Below are 16,885 nucleotides of genomic sequence, written 5' to 3'. Positions count from 1 at the left end.
TGAGGAATTCTCCTCCTCCATACAAAGGGAAATAGCTGAGTGGTGTGAGTTGCAAAGAGGGGTGATTGAAGAGATCACGAAGAAGATTTGGAAGGTTAATGAGAAGCTAATAGGATTCTAGGAAAAGAGCAAAGAAGTGTTTGTTTGCTTGCTTGCTTGCTTGCTTGCTTGTTTGTTTGTTTTAATCAAGGGAACCCCAGAAAGGAAAGGCTACTTTCAGTCTTGGATTCAGCAATTTTGAAAAAGACAGGCTTTTGACATTGCCATCATGGTTCTGCCCATGCCGCACTTTACCTGTGAGAGAGGTACGAGGGGTTACTCTTGGGGTTCTAACCCTGCAACCCTGACCTGCACTTACCCTTGCTTTTGCTTATGCTTATGCACAGTTTCACGAAAGAACTCCTGTCCATAAGAATGACCATAGGCCGGGATGCCTGGGTGGCTCAGTTGGTTGAGCGTCCAACTTCTGCTGAGGTCATGATCTCATGGTTCAAGAGTTCGGGCCCCGCGTCAAGCTCTGTGCTGACAGCTCAGAGCCTGGAGGCTTTTTTAGATTCTGTGTCTCCCTTTCTCTCTGCCTCTCCCCCACTCATGATCTGTCTCTCTCATATTTCTCAAAAATACAATAAGCATAAAAATATTTTAAAAATAAAAAGAATGACCATAGATCATTAACACACACACACACACGCGCACACACACACACACACACACACACACACACACACACATACACAGTTACAGATGTTCTGTTATAAAAGAGAGGGAAATATTGTGTGTTTCGGAAAGATTTTAATTAGTGAAAACTTGGAAAATATGAAAGAATTACTTAATTTTTTAAAGTTCTATTTAATATATTCAGAAGTTATTCCCTAGAGATTTTCAGGAGATAGAGTGGTACAGAACTTCATTTAATAACTGGCTAGAATCAAGTTCTTTGAGAATATTCTGGTCATTCATAAAGCTCTACCAGCTGTCAGGAGATAAGTTTACCTCCTTCTCCAAAATGTATAATTATTTTGGCACTTGTAATTTCTCTTGAATACTTGCAGTATTTTCCAGGAGAAAGCATTGTAGAAATCCATCTTATAATATGCCTGAAGGAATTCAAAAAGAACACAACAACTTTCAAAAAATATACATACAATCTTACAATTAAGTAAGGACTTCAGTACATGAATAAATTTACTAGGGCTAGAAACTAGGTAATACCCACTCAATTGATAGGCCTAACATTACAGTGATGCTCATAAAAATGTCTTAGAGATACATTTTCCACTTATAAGGGTGAAAGACAGATGCAGGTCTTTGATCAGATACTTTTGTAATTATGAGAATGCTTTTTGCTCAATGGCAAGCAGATATTGATATTTATAATGGGTGAGAACATAGTTTCTTGATATGAAATGACTAATCTTAGGTCTCCAAAGTCCATATTATTCATAAATGTGACTGACAAATACATTTAAAATGTTTTATTTCTGCATTTAAAGCATCATTTTAGAGAAGGTGGGTAAGAGTGTGCCCATTATTAGAAACTTTCCTAAAACCTTGCGATTGTTATATGTAACAATCGATACAAATTTCAATAGCTAAGGAGAGTTGAAGCCTTCTTGTTGGTGGCAGGTCTCCATCCCCGTAAAATACGAACTTTCTGTTTCTCTTCCAGCTATTTAAAGGGAACCTGCCTCCTTCCTTCAGTCAACAGATTTTTATAAAACATCTACCACTGTCTAGGTACTGGGTGTTAGAACTACAGCAGTGTACAAAACATTGAAGGAAGACAATAAAAAACTATCTGATATAACATTAGCTAGTGATAAACACTATGAAAAAAGATAAAAACAGAAAGGGGACAGAGAGAGATGGGGTTTCTGTTCCAACCTGGGTTTTAAAAAAGGTTCCCCAGAGGTAACATTTGAGTACAGGTCTCAATTAAGTGAGAGAGTGAATCATGCAAATATCTAGGACAGTGATTCCTAACTGGGGGCGATTTGTCCTCTCAAGGGACGTTTGGCATCTGGAGATGTTTTTGGTTGTCACAACCTGGTCTGGGGGAAGACCTAGGGGATTGTTTGGCTGGAACCCAATAATGAAGCATATTTACCAGGAAAATAATTTGAAAGAGAGCTCACAGCCAGGTCACGTGGAGTAATAGTTAAGACCTCTGCTTCTGTGTTCTCCGTCACTGCTTCCCACTCTACTAAACTCCTATTCTACAACTCTCCTAGGAGAACTAGCCAACTTTGTTAGCAGATGCCCTAGGAAGCTAACTCCGGGTTTTTGTGGAAAAAAAAAAAACCGAAACCGTTTTACCTACTTTTTTACCTAAAGAGTGGGTTCTCCCCAGCTATGTTGCCTAGTGAGAGGATCTTCAAGTTGGCTCTCCAAAGATCTGGAAGATCAGTCTGCTGACGTTCTAGAATGGAGCTCTACAATATGGTAGTTACTAGTCACATGTGGCTATTTGAATTTAAATTAATAGAAATGAAATATAATTAGAAATTCAGTTCTTTAGAGGTGCTAGCCACATTATAGGCACTCAACAGCCTCGTGTGGTTATGACTACCATATTGCACAGCTCAGATATGGAGCATTTCATCATTGTTATATTGGGCAATACTGTTCTCAAATAATCAAATATTAATCTTGTAAGGAACCTTTTAACTGAGCAGGGTTTGTGTGTGTGTGTGTGTGTGTGTGTGTGTGGTGTGTGTGTGTGTGTGTGATAAGGAAACTAAAACCAAGAAAGTTTAACCGATATGCCTATAGTAGCTGTCTCAGTTCATTTTTGCCCCATAAGAAAACCACCCCAAAACTTAGCATCTTAAAACAGAAATCATTTATTTAGTTTACAGTTCTGTGGGTCAGCAATTTGGTCTAGACTTGGCATGGCAGTTCTAATTTGGGCTGGGTTCACTCATGACTGCTGGGTCAGCTATTAAGTTAGCTGGGAGTGGTTGGTCTAGGATAGCCTCAGCCATGATGCTTACTATTCTCTACATGTCTGTTATTTCTAGCAGACAGCTTTGGTCTGGTTCACATAGTGGTGGTGGCAGGGATCATAAGAACAAGGCAACAGCCCAGGTTTGCAACTCTCACATCATTACTTCTGCTTCATTATAGCAGCTAGAGCAAATCACAACCCAAGTCCACAGTCAAAGGGTAGAGAAATTGACTCTTGATAGAAGGAGCGGTGAAGAATTGTGGCCATTTTTAAAAATATACTACCATCCCCCAGGTCATAAGTTGAAAGTTGGAGCTCAGACTCAAGTCCAGTATGTCTAGTGGTGTTACTCTAAATTCTTCAAGGTTTTCCTGTCCACTTTCTCTGACACCTTCCAAGTCCTGTTCCATTAGAACTCATGGTTTTGATTTCCCATACATTTTGAAATTTAAAAAAACAAAACAGGAGCCATGGATTCTAGCAAATGGTATACTCAGTTAGTATTCAACTCATTCTCTCATATTACCCTCTACAGGAAAGTTACAGATAACTTTAAGTAAGTAAAGAATGGAATTTATTTTATAAAATATACAGGAAAAATTTTTTTACAGGGATAATTTTTAGTTTCTTTCATCGCTTGGATGTAAGTGGTAACCAAAAAAGTAATGATCTTTAAAGGTAGCCTAATTTTGGAAGTGGAGCTACACCGAGGGCAATCAGGATAAGAAGCTGGAGCACAGAGGAGTCTCAGAGTGGGGACAGAAATAAGAACATAGGGTCAGTGCTGCTGGGGTGGGTGGAAGAAGATTGTAAAAGGTAATAAGCCCAGGTATCCAATGCAGGTATTAAGTGGACTCATTCATCACGGCTATAGTCATTGCTTTCTTGTGCTATTAATCCTTTAAAACATTATATTGAAAGTTCTTCTGTGAAAATCTGAACAACCTTTCTTGCAAGTAGGTTGGCAGAATGCATTAAAAGACTTCAAAGTGTTGCTACAATTTTCTCAGAATTTCCATTTCAAGGAGTTTATCTAACCTCAAGTGCTCAGATATACTCTCCACAAGGAATGTCCATGAATGTTAATCGCGGTGATGGTTATTAATGTGAAAAATTAGTCGTAATCTAATTGAGCAACCACAAAGCAATCAGTAAATCAGTTATGCTAATGATTACAAATTAAGTTTTTAATATTTTTTTTTCATTAAATAGCAAAATCTTTAGGCTACAAGGTCAAAGAATACATTTTATCCTAACTTTTAAAGACTATTTTTTGTTTTCTTCATTTTCTACAGTCAAACATGAATTGTTTTTACAGTCAGGAAAAAAAGATTTTTAACATTTATTTCCTATAATATAAAACATTTGGAAACCATTCACTTCTGAGCAGAATTAGATTCAAATGCTATTGTCTTTAGGCAAAAGGCCAAAAATTTACAGAGGAATAAATAAATCCAAAGTAATTCATGAATTTATCTAAATCCTTCCTGCAGGGGTGCTTGGGTGGCTCAGTAGGTTGAGAATCCGACTTTGGCTCAGGCCATGATCTCATGATCTCGTGGCTCATGAGTTTGAGCCCCGAGTCAGACTCTGTGCTGACAGCTCAGAGTCTGGAACCTGCTTCGGATTCTGTGAATCCCGCTCTCCCCACCACCACCACCACCCCACCCCCACTCATGCTCTCTCTCTCAAAAATAAATAAACATTAAAAAATTAAAAATAAATAAATCCTTCCTGCAGTACCTGTTAAGGGTGATAAGTTGACAAGATGCTTTATTTGCTAAATAGACCTCTATTTAAATTTTTTTAAGCAAAAGATATGTTAAATCAGCCTCTTTCAGGAACTTCTGGGACAGCCGTTTGTTTTATAAATCAAAGCTAGAAGATACTCACCCTTTTTGGGGTTTCGTATATTTCAGTTACGAGCACTTCTTAGCCTTCTTGGATTTACCCACTAATGAATCCTATTTTACATTCAGATGTTTGACTTTCATTGTAACTTTTTTTATTACTTGAAAACCTTTCTACCTGGTTAGAAAAAAATCAAACGGTACAAAAATGGGCATAGTGAGTGCTAGTCTTCCAGTATCCCTTCCCACCAGGGCACTGTTCATTTCACTTTTCTTTTTTTTTTTTTTTTTTAATTTTTTTTTCAACGTTTATTTATTTTTCGGACAGAGAGAGACAGAGCATGAACAGGGGAGGGGCAGAGAGAGAGGGAGACACAGAATCGGAAGCAGGCTCCAGGCTCTGAGCCATCAGCCCAGAGCCCGACACGGGGCTCGAACTCACGGACTGCGAGATCGTGACCTGGCTGAAGTCGGACGCTCAACCGACTGCACCACCCAGGCGCCCCTCACTTTTCTTATATTCTTCTATCAGCAGTCTAGGATTGTATAAGCATTTTTATATGCATAGACTCCTACCTCTTTATTCACAAATGAAACCATACTATACATTCTGTTCTCTACCTTGGTTTTTTTTTTTCTAGTTTATTTATTTGGGAGATGATTCCATATTAGCACTTATGCATCGCTCCTTCTTCCTAAAAGCCGTATGGAACCCTGGTCCTATGTCTTGAGCTTTAACTGCCCTCTCTTTCCTCGACCATTTCCTACATTGCTCTTATCCTGAGCTTCCCCAAGCTCTTCATGCTGAGACATCCAGTGACCTCTTAGAAGGTCAACACCCCAGTATTGTTCAGAGACGTGATAAAGCTTCCTTTGCTGTCTCCAGACCTCTTCAGGTGGTGAGTAGGTGACTGCCAGGTTTGGGTTTGATAACCCATTTCCATGGATTTTTTAAAGGAAAGGTCCATAAGGGACCCTGAAGTTTTTTCAGGAATGGAAACTTGAGTGTGGAGCTCCTGGTTCTCTGAGTCTAGTTGTGCATCCTTTCTTCTCACTGTTATTTTCCACTTGCCCACATTGCAGCTTCTATTTTGCTTTTCTGCCCACACACCAGAGATCTTGTTCTCAGCTAGGAGTATTACTCAGTGACTCTGTTTTCTAACTTTAAAAAGTTTTGAGGACAAAGTATCTTCAGAATCACAGATACAGATTTCATATTTCTCTTAGTGCACCGTATGTCATGTGCTTGGATGTCTTTAGTTAGATGTCATCCTTAAATCCCAGGTATTATCCTTAGGTTGTACAGAAAATAGCTCTGATTTGAAAGGACACTAACTCTCAGATAAGGATTAGGCTCTTCCGTCAGTAGAGTCTACCCTCACTCATAAATTTGCTGACCTCTGGGGAGTGGATAGTTTTAAGATGTGCTTTAAATGCTAATAGCACTGGCTCTCAAATTTTGACCTCAGGTTCCCCTCTACACTCTTAAAACGTATGGAGGACCCAAAACAGTTTTGTTGGTTTTTCTGTATTTACTATATTCAAAATTTAAACAGAAAAATGTAAAGCCCAAGACAGTCTTAGCACATATAATGTTAGCCATGACAGTAATTGCATCATGACAAACAGTAGGCTCTGGAAAATTCCACTGTATGCTTTGAAAGAATGAAAGCAGAAAAGGCAAACAGTGTCTTAGTATTAATATGAAATAGTTTTGACTTCACAGCCTCCCTAAATGGTAATGCAGTGATCCTCAAGGATCCCCGGACCTCACTTTGAGAACTGGTAGCCTGTTGTATAAATTTGAAACAATTTTTTTTTAAGGAGACCCAGGTTTTATGTGGCCTGGAAATATTTTTTCGACTACTGCTGAGTTAAACCTAAAACCCCAGACGGACCAGGACTGACCCTAACTGTGCTCAGTGTCCTTTGCGTGAAGTTAAACTTCCTCTGCCCCTTCATAACTGGGCTCTGCTGACCCCTCCAGTATCACTTCCCTTCTTTCCACTGCCTCCACCTTCTACCCCAGATTCTAACCATTTTAGTCTGCAGAGTGCCTGAACACACGTGGTCGTTCTCACGTTTTAGCCTTTAAATGTGGTATTCCCATTGTCTGAAACCTCCCAGCCTTTCTTGGCTAAGACCTACTGGTCTGTCAGCTCTAAGTGAAATGTCACTTCTTCCAGGAAGACTTCCTCACCACCCCCACCCTTCTAGTTGGGTTAGCTATGTCTCTCATTTTTTTCCCATGAGAGATGGCCCTCTCCCTGTTGAACACTTGTTACACTGCAGAGTAATTGTTTCCTTGATTATATCCCCTGAGCTTGAAAGTATTCTAAGGCAAGAGAGCATGTCTGGCGTCCTGTACATTCTCCGACCTCTGGAGCATTTTCAGGCACACGATGGACACATAATACGTAGTTGTTGATGATGAATCAATCAGTCAATTTTTTAAGTATATCCTAATGCTCTACCATACATGCTTTATGTATGTTATTTAATTTAATTCTCTTGACTGAAATAGATACTATATCCCCCAATTTTGTGTAAAGGAAACAGAGCCCTTTACTTCTATTGCCTAAGTGTCCCAGCAGCCAGGAAATAGTGAAGCTGGGATTTGAACCTCTTTCCCACCACAATATGCTGAAAAAAGGGATCACCAAAATGGTAAACAACTGGCAGAAATGAATGAAGTTGAAGGTAAATTTTTCAAGAGAGAATTCCGGCAAAGAGTCATTCTGACATCTAGGTGTTCTTTCAGCTTCCAGCCATCACTGTTTGAATCTGTCTTCCCAAACAGAGCTCAGAATAAAGCCACTGAAAATACTTGTTAGGGGAGATTGATCTTTTTTTTCAAAAGCTTATTTATTTTTGAGAGAGACAGAGACAGAATGCGAGTGGGTTAGGGGCAGAGAGAGAGGGAGACACAGAAACCGAAGCAGGCTCCAGGCTCCCAGCTGTCAGCATAGGGTCCGATGCAGGGCTCGAACTCATGACCCGTGAGATCATGACCTGAGCCGAAGTCGGTCGCTCAACTGACTGAGCCACCTAGGCGCCCCAGGGAGATTGATCTTAAAAATTTCCCTGTTTCGGCGCCTGGGTGGCGCAGTCGGTTAAGCGTCCGACTTCAGCCATGTCACGATCTCGCGGTCCATGAGTTCGAGCCCCGCGTCAGGCTCTGGGCTGATGGCTCAGAGCCTGGAGCCTGTTTCCAATTCTGTGTCTCCCTCTCTCTCTGCCCCTCCCCCGTTCATGCTCTGTCTCGCTCTGTCCCAAAAATAAATAAACGTTGAAAAAAAAAATTAAAAAAAAAAAATTTCCCTGTTTCACCATAAAAATACTTTCTCAGTTGGCAGTCTTGAAAATGTCTATACTCCTATAGCTTCATAGCCTTTTTTTAAAATTTGTTTGTTTTTTTGTTTGTTTGTTTGTTTTTAATGTGTCCCAAGAGCTCCAGGGACTACAATGTAAAGGTTACACAGCCTTATTTCACATGTATTGGGAAATTCCTACCTGATAAGTCTTTCTTCTGACAGCATCTTGTTACACTGATCAAATCCCTGTGGGTTATTTTTCTAGGGGTGCCTGGGTGGCTCAGTCTGTTAAGCATCTGACTTCTCATTTCAGTTTAGGTCCTTATCTCATGGTTCGTGGGATCAAGCCCCGTGTTGGGCTCTGCACTGACAGTGTGAGGAGTCTGCTTGTGGTGTTCTCTCTCTCTCTCTCTCTCTCTCTCTCTCTCTCTCTCTCTCTCTCCATCCCTCTTGTGCTCGCATTCTCTCTCTCAAAATAAATAAACATACAAAAAACGTACCAGTGTAGTATTCATAATTTGTATGAAATAGGCCTGTTTCATTGGCCATTTAATTGTGGATATATTTCCATGCCACTAACCATCTACCCCAGTGCTTCTCACACTGCAATGCATGTCTGAAACCCTGGGCGCTTGATAGAAATACAGAACCTCAGATTCGGCTCCAGACCTACTAAATCAAACACTGCATTTTAAGAAGTTTCAGATGAAGCTGATGGTGTTGGTCCAAGGACCACATGACAGTAGGAATGGTGAACATTCTCTCTGAAAACAGTTGTGTCCCCAGCGTCAGTGTGTCACAGTTTATGTAACTGAGCCTCATATTGTCAAAGATCAGAGTTATTTCCAATTTCCTTGTAAGATGAGGCATATCGTTATAAATGTTAGTACATACCTATCATTCTTTCTTTAGGAAAAAAACCCTGTAAGTAGTGTATGCGATCATACATCTTTTTAAGGGAAATCATATATTTTTAAAGAGTTTGAAACCGTAATGAATTCTGCCTCATAGCATGTAAGACTGAAATGTAGTCATGGCACTTCCCGTCACGTCTGCATTTTCCCCTAGCTTCAGTGACCCAAGACAGAGCGTTCTTTATGGTTTTGGTAATTGTGATCACCGTGTTGTTTTTACTGAAATGCCTTTCCTTTGTCTTCTGTTCATCTAATTTTATCCACCCCTTTAATACACCATTTTAATCTCACTTCCTCCAGAAAGCCTTCCCTTTCAGTCCCACTTACAGTGAGCTCACTTGCTAAATATTGTCACCATTCTCTGAGGCAGTTATCTGGAAGCACACTTATTTACTTTCTCCTGAGGTCACTTGAATATGTCACGTGGCATCTCATCTCTGTAACTGGCTTATCAAATGCTTGAAGGAATGGATCTTCTGGGGGCTTCATCCAAGTCCTCTGCATCACCTCTCCTAGGGGTCTACTCCACGAAGGTTTGGGTACAGTAATAAGAGCACACCGTTTGAAATGCGGAGGCCCGTGTTTGAGGCCCAGCTCCGGATTTACCGTCTGTGTAATCAAGGAGCAAGTCACATAACCTCTGAGCCCTGGTTTTGTCATCTGTAAAATGGGAATAATATCCGTGCTGCCTGCTTAACAAATAACAAGGTGGTTCTGCAGAGTACGATTATAATCCATTATATCATTTCCCAAAAATCTAAGTCATTCGCTGAAGAGTCTCAACTTGGAGTTTATTTATCTCCGAACTCAAATATGCAATGCTTTCTCCCATTCCACCACTCCCCACAAAAAAAGAGCACATCTCAAGCTCAGGGACCTTTACCTGACACAGTATCTATCAGGAATTAAGCAGCATTGCTTTGTTTTGATTGCATTTCCTTTCTATATATAGCAAGCAATATTGGTTTTCTAGTTATGGTAGTGATATCAAGTTCAATTTTTTTTCCTTTTTTTATTTTTTAAAAATTTAAATCCGAGTTAGTTAACATAGAGTGTAATAATGATTTCAGGAACAGAATTTAGTGATTCATTGCTTACATATAACACCCAGTGCTCATCCCAACAAGTGCCCTCCTTAATGCCCATCACCCATTTAACACATCTCCCCACCCAACACCCTACCACAACCCTCAGTTTGTTCTCTGTATTTAAGAGTCTCTTATGTTTTGCCCCCTTCCCTGTTTTTGTATTATTTTTGCTTCCCTTCCCTTATGTTCATCTGTTTTGTATCTTAAATTCCACATATGAGTGAAATCGTATATTTGTCTTTCTCTGACTGACTTATTTCACTTAGCATAATACACTCTAGTTCCATCCACATTATTGCAAATGCTAAGACTTCATGCTTTTTTTTTTAATTTTTTTTAACGTTTATTTATTTTTGAGACAGAGAGAAACACAGCATGAATGGGGGAGGGGCAGAGAGAGAGGGAGACACAGAATCGGAAACAGGCTCCAGGCTCCGAGCCATCAGCCCAGAGCCTGACGCAGGGCTCGAACCCACGGACCGCGAGATCGTGACCTGGCTGAAGTCGGACGCTTAACTGACTGCGCCACCCAGGCGCCCCAAGACTTCATTCTTTTTGATCACCAAGTAATATTGCATTGTGTGTGTGTGTGTGTGTGTGCACACACACATACATATATGTACGTATACACATACATATATATACATACATATATATACATATATATATGTATGTATGTATATATATACGACATCTTCTTTGTCCCTTTATCAGTTGATGGACATTTGGGCTCTTTCCATACTTTGGCTGTTGTCGATAGTGCTGCTGTAAACATTAGGGTGCATTTTTGAATCAGCATGTTTGTAAGAAGTTCAATTTTTAGTTGAGCTTATTTAAGTTTTCAAAAGGGAAGAAAGTTTAAAGTAAAAGGGTTGGTAAATAGTAGGCCATAAGTTATGAAAATATGGCAAACACTCATGTTGATGTTATAAAAATGACTGAAGTTTGAGAAACATCTAACTATCAGATGCCACCTTCCAACTAGAAAACAATATGTGGATGTTAATTTGTAAACTGCCGGAAGATCAGTTCTGTGGGTTGTTCTCCAACAGAGCTCTAGACATAATAGATTCTCAATAAAAATTACCCAGGTGTGATTAGAGATAGACCAAAAAGTCAAACGTTCTGTTAGACAATGACCAGCCATTGTTTTAGCTTGCAGAAGTATCCAAAGAGCGTAGAAAAACTAGTTTGTTTCCAATCTAAAAAAGTCAGATATAAATGTAGTTAAAGTATCTGATCAAAGTAACTGGGATGGCTCAGCACACACATATCAGACAAATATCAGTTACAGCCGGGAGAAACTGGAAGAGTGTGCTGCTTCTCAATGACACATTTCTTTTCATTATCAAAAAGAATAAATACTTGAGGAATACCAATTGTACAAAGGAAACTTTACCGGGAAAGATTTGACTAAAACCTGTATTCACGGAAAAAAAAAAGCAAAAGATTTACTATGCTCTGAATTAACGTGATTACTGCTATTGTTTTAGAACTCAAAACAAGTTCCCTTAGAATTTTCTAGGTAACACTAAGTAATTTTCTCCCAAAGAAAGGGCAGGCCTTAACTAATTCTACCTCTACCTGAAGAAATGAACTCAGTCAGAGAGAGATTACAAGTGATTAGACTATGATAATGAAGTTATTTATAACCAGAATGGAAAGATAAGAGATTCTGGGCACCTGGGTGGCTCAGTTGGTTAAGTGTCTGATTCTCAGTTTCGGCTCAGGTCATGTTCTCTTGGTTCATAGGATCAAGCCCCATGTCAGGCTCCACACTGACAGTGTGGAGTCTGCTTGGGATTCTTTCTCTCTCCTCCTGTCTATCTGTCTGTCTGTCTGTCTCTCAAAAATAAACTTAAAAAAAATTTAATAAATAAGAGATTCTGACTCTGTAGATCTTGTAATTTCATGACTGATTTACATCCAGGGCAGGCTTCTGGGATGCTACACCTTCCTTTTGGTGTGGGGCGGGAGTAGATGATTCAACCCAGTCATTCTAGACTTAGATTGTGCAGTAGTGGGGTTAAATTAAATTAAGTGGGATTAAGACAAAAACCAATGTGATTGGTTTGAGGAGAGCAGCCAGGAAGGAGTCTTCAGTGTGAAGGATGCTGACCAAGCTCATGACGCAAGTAGACCAAATCATGGACAGTTTATTTTGATAAGACCTGAAGGCACCTACTTGAATTCCTCTTCTCTTCATAACTAAAACAGTGCAGAATGCGGTGATCAAAGTCTCAGGCTCTGGAACTGAACCCATTGAGTTTCAAATCCTGCTTTTACTACTACCCATAGGATCTTGGACAAGTTACTTAATGTCTCTGATTTTTAGTTCAGCTATAAAATGGGAAGAAGAATAATAGTACCTACCTCATATCCTTATAAGAGGGAAGCAGCAGGGTCCAGAGTCAGAAGGAGATTTGAAGGTGCTAAGCTGCTGGCTTTGAAGATGGAGGAAGGTGCCAAGAGCATCTAGAAGCTGGAAAGCAAGGAAATAGATTCTCCCCTGGGGTCTCCAGAAGTAACCCAGCTCTACCGACACCTTGATCTTTAGCCCACTTTGGACTAAGACTTATTTTGGAGTTCTGACCACCAGAACTGTTAGATAATAAATTTGTGTTGCTTTAAGGCTGTAAGTTGCAGTAACTTTTTCTTATAGCAGCAATAAGAAACAAATACAATACACCTTGGAATTCTTCTACCGAGAGGGCAAGGGAGCTGACCCCTGTCGACTCCTTGGCTGAGTCTGCTGGGCATGGGAGTGTGAATTCCTCAGCTTTCTGGTAAAGGAAAGTAGGGACTAGCAGTCCAAAGTCGGCCAGAGCACAACGGCCTGCTAAGACTCCAGGGAAATGGACAGGGTACCAACTTCTGCCATAATGTGCCCGTCGTCGGCTCTTCCTGTCTCATCTACTTCCAGGATGACCCCCCCCCACTTTGGATCAGCCCTTCCGGGCAGTCCCCAGCACCGTATAGATGAATCTTCCCAGAACAGGGAGGGCTTTAAGTGGGTGGCTCCCTTTCTCAAAAATCTTCAGTGTTTCTATTTAGGAAATATTCTTACAAAAGGAAGCCCAGAGATCAAAAAATAAAACTTAGGGCTGGATCCCCTGCTACTTTAATTTCGGCCCTTAAACTTTTAAATCTGGGTGTGCAGAAGAGACGGAGGATGTGCTTGGATGTGCTGTTGGTGCACAGAGTTCCACGCTTGGCACATGAACCTCTGGAGCCCTGAGATGTGGATCGCTTAGGTCTGCATTCCTTGGAATAGCAGTAACACCATGAGGAAGTGAGAACATTGATTTGAAAATGGAGAAGGTTAATTAAAGGAAACATTTGAGATGTGCAGTTATCAATTGACACTAGAGAAACCAAGCCTGAGAAATTCTGAGTTCTGCACATTTACAGAATGTCACGCATCTATTGCGAATCTGAGGAGACATAATAGGCCGAAATAACTTCCATGCACGAAAGCAAGGACGTTCACCTTCCTTATCTGCCTGTCCTAATGGGAAGTGCTGAAAATTTTAGAGCCTTTATGTGGCAGACTTCAGGCTCACCTGACTCCCTTAAATCTTGTCCACAGTCTTCACGTTGATTTTCCCAAACTATGCTGACTTTGTGCTAGCTATTGGTCCAGACCATTAAAGGGTAGAGAAATGAGAGGGGGGAAAAAAGAAAAAAAGAATCCATACATTTTTAGCATACCAAAGGTAAATATGCTTTAAAATTAGAAAGTGCTTGATGCTGGAGAGGTTTGGTTTTGTTTCGCTTTGGTTTTTGTTTACAGAGTAAGGGTGGGGCAGCGAAAAGGCAGAGCCTGAGAAAGGAAGGCACGGAACCTTCACTGAGCATTGCTCGGGTGTTTGGTTCACGCTGACCCTCTGCAGAAGGCATTGATACCTCTGCTTTTACAAATGATGAGGCTAAGGTTCAAAGAGATTACGTGAGGGGCGCCTGGGTGGCGCAGTCGGTTAAGCGTCCGACTTCAGCCAGGTCACGATCTCGTGGTCCGTGAGTTCGAGCCCCGCGTCAGGCTCTGGGCTGATGGCTCGGAGCCTGGAGCCTGTTTCCGATTCTGTGTCTCCCTCTCTCTCTGCCCCTCCCCCGTTCATGCTCTGTCTCTCTCTGTCCCAAAAATAAATAAACGTTGAAAAAAAAAATTTCAAAGAGGTTACGTGATTTGACTAACGTCATGTTACTAAAAGTTGATCACTTGGGGATTTGGGTCTCAGTCTGATTCTAGCACCTGTACTCTCTTGTCTTTCTCTCACGTAAGACAACTTGCATCCCTGTCATGTTTTTCAAAAGCATTTTTGTATGCTCTCTTTAACTTTCATCTGTGGGGCAGATATGAACTGCCACATTTAACGGATAAAATTACAAAGGTTCAGAACTGCTCTTCCCAAAGACCTCCAACTAATGAGCAGTGAAACAAGTCGGGGTTGTCGGGCCCGGGACTCACAGTCTTTCCTGTCCTTCCCCGTGTCCAAACCAGAAGGGGCTGAGTCCTGGTGGCCTGAAATCCGTTAGCAGCGGGCAGTTCCTTTCAGAAAATCAATCTGGTCAGGAAAAAAATTAACTGGGACTTAATTGCTTTCTCAATTATTAAATTAGTGGGGTCTGCTTACAGAAAAATTGGACGATACAGAAAAAAAGAAAAGTCACCTGTAATATCACCACCCAGAAATAATCAAAAGTATCATTTTGATACATTTCCTTTCAGTGATTGTAATGCAGGTAGGTATGCATACTACATATATTTTTTAAGTAGGATCATGTTATATATAAACACCCAGGCTTTCTAATTAACATTAGATGACTAGTTCCCCAGGTCATTAATTAATCTTAAGTAACTGCCTCACATACTATAGCATTGCAAGAACATAAGCGTAATTTATTTAAACATTGCTTACTGCTGAACATAGAAATCATTCCTGGTTGTAAACCGTTACACATGACCCTGCAGTTTCGGTATCTAAACATAAAATTTACATTTCCAGTAGCAGTGCATGAGAGAGTCTATTTCTCTGTCTTGCGTGCTGCTATGTTAAAACCTTTGCAAGATTGATGGGGGGAAAGATTCTCCTAATTTGCATTATCCAGACGACAGCCAAGCTGAACTTGCTTCCGCGTGTGTACTTTATCAGGTGTTCTGATCCACACGCAGTTCCAGGGATGTTTCTGTGCTGCCGCAATCCTCAGAGACCGAGCAGTAGATACGAAGACGGTCAAATGTTAACATATCTCCAGAACTCCCACGTCAAACCAGTGCCTGCATGAGAGCATGAACACCTCTGGGCAGGGACTGGGTCTTACTCATCTTTCTTGTTGCCAGTTCCTGGCTCTGAGCCAGACACTTCCCAGGTTCTCAATACACTTGTTGAAAACACTGCAAGAGAACACGTGTTCTGACTTGCTCTGTGACTTTCAACAACTTAGGTCACCTCTCTGTGCCTCCATGTCTCCAACTACAAATGAATGGAAACCTGGATGTGGCATGCTGTGTGAACTAAGTGCCAGAGTAACACTGCAGGTCGGGGTTGGGGGGGCGGGTGGCGCCTGGGTGGCTCAGTCAGTTAAGCATCTGACTTTTGGTTTCAGCTCAGGTCGGGATCTCACAGTGTGCGGGATCAAGCCCCACATCGGGCTCTGAGCTGATAGTGCAGAGCCTGCTTGGGATTCTCTCTCTTCCCTCTCTCTCTCCCCTTCCCCACGCTTTCTCGCTCTCTCTCAAAATAAATAAATGAACTTAAAAAAAAAAAAAAAAGGAACTTAGCTGAAAAATGAGTCTCTGTGTGTGCACCGTGCCGCGTGGGCAGGATGCCTTTCCTTCTCCTGCAGTGTGGAGAAGCCCACTGGCATCGGAGACTCAGGCTCATAGTTCATCCCACTTCTCATGCTGGTGTTCTGCGGCTAGTGCCCACTTCATTTTGTTTCTCTTCCTGTTCTGGGTCGAGCACAGTGCATGGCACACAGGAAGTATCAGGAAAGGAGGCTGGGAAGGAGGGGGTCCTTAATGGTGAGAGGATGAGGGAATGAAATGTCGGTGCTGGAGGAGATCTTACAGATCTCGTTTTAGAGGCCATCTTCTCAGTCACTGTTTTATTTTTATAAACACAGCTATGCTAGCATCCTCACCTATTGCTGGAATAAATTTAAATCACTAGCAGGGGAGGGGCGCCTGGGTGGCTCAGTCGGTTGAGTGTCCGACTTCAGCTCAGGTCATGATCTCACAGTCTGTGAGTTCGAGCCCCGCGTCGGGCTCTGTGCTGACTGCTTAGAGCCTGGAGCCTGTTTCAGATTCTGTGTCTCCCTCTCTCTCTGCCCCTTCCCTGCTCATGCGCTCTCTCTCTCTCTCTCTCTCTCTCTCCCTCTCTCTCTCTCTGTCAAAAATAAATAAACATAAAAAAAATTAAATCACTAGCAGGAGAAATTAAATTGGATACGAGTTTTCCATATTCAAACATTTTTGTCCCTTTGTGTTTTGCCTTATTTTATGGCTGGTCATGTTCTTAATAGTATATTCACTAATCAAGAAGTATGGAGTTCATGGAGCGCCTGGCTGGCGCAGTCAGTTGAGTGTCCAACTTTGGCCTAGGTCATGATTTCACAATTTGGTTCGTGAGTTCGAGCGCCGCATCGGGCTCACTGCTATCAGCATAGAGCCTGCTTCTGGTCCTCTGTCCCTCTCTGTCCTTTCCCCACTGGTGCTATCTCAAAAATAAATAACCTTTAAAAAAAAAAAAAAAAGAAGAAGAAGCATAGA

General features: G+C 41.3%; 1 protein-coding gene and 1 long non-coding RNA gene across 8 annotated transcripts in view; one reads left to right on the top strand and one right to left on the bottom strand.

The window, feature by feature from the left end:
* The window catches only part of SLC24A2 (solute carrier family 24 member 2), a 251,515-nt gene that overhangs the window by 67,110 nt on the left and 167,520 nt on the right, over window positions 1-16,885 (top strand). The window lies entirely within an intron of this gene.
* On the bottom strand, window positions 776-2,393 carry LOC123381804. The gene is made up of 2 exons (XR_006589248.1): window positions 2,329-2,393; window positions 776-1,097 (listed from the first exon to the last, which is right to left on the bottom strand). It is a non-coding gene; the product is annotated as an uncharacterized LOC123381804 (long non-coding RNA).

The sequence above is a fragment of the Felis catus genome, chromosome D4, assembly GCF_018350175.1.
Source record: "Felis catus isolate Fca126 chromosome D4, F.catus_Fca126_mat1.0, whole genome shotgun sequence".
Taxonomy (NCBI): Eukaryota; Metazoa; Chordata; class Mammalia; order Carnivora; family Felidae; genus Felis; species Felis catus.
This window is presented reverse-complemented; position numbering and strand designations above follow the sequence as displayed.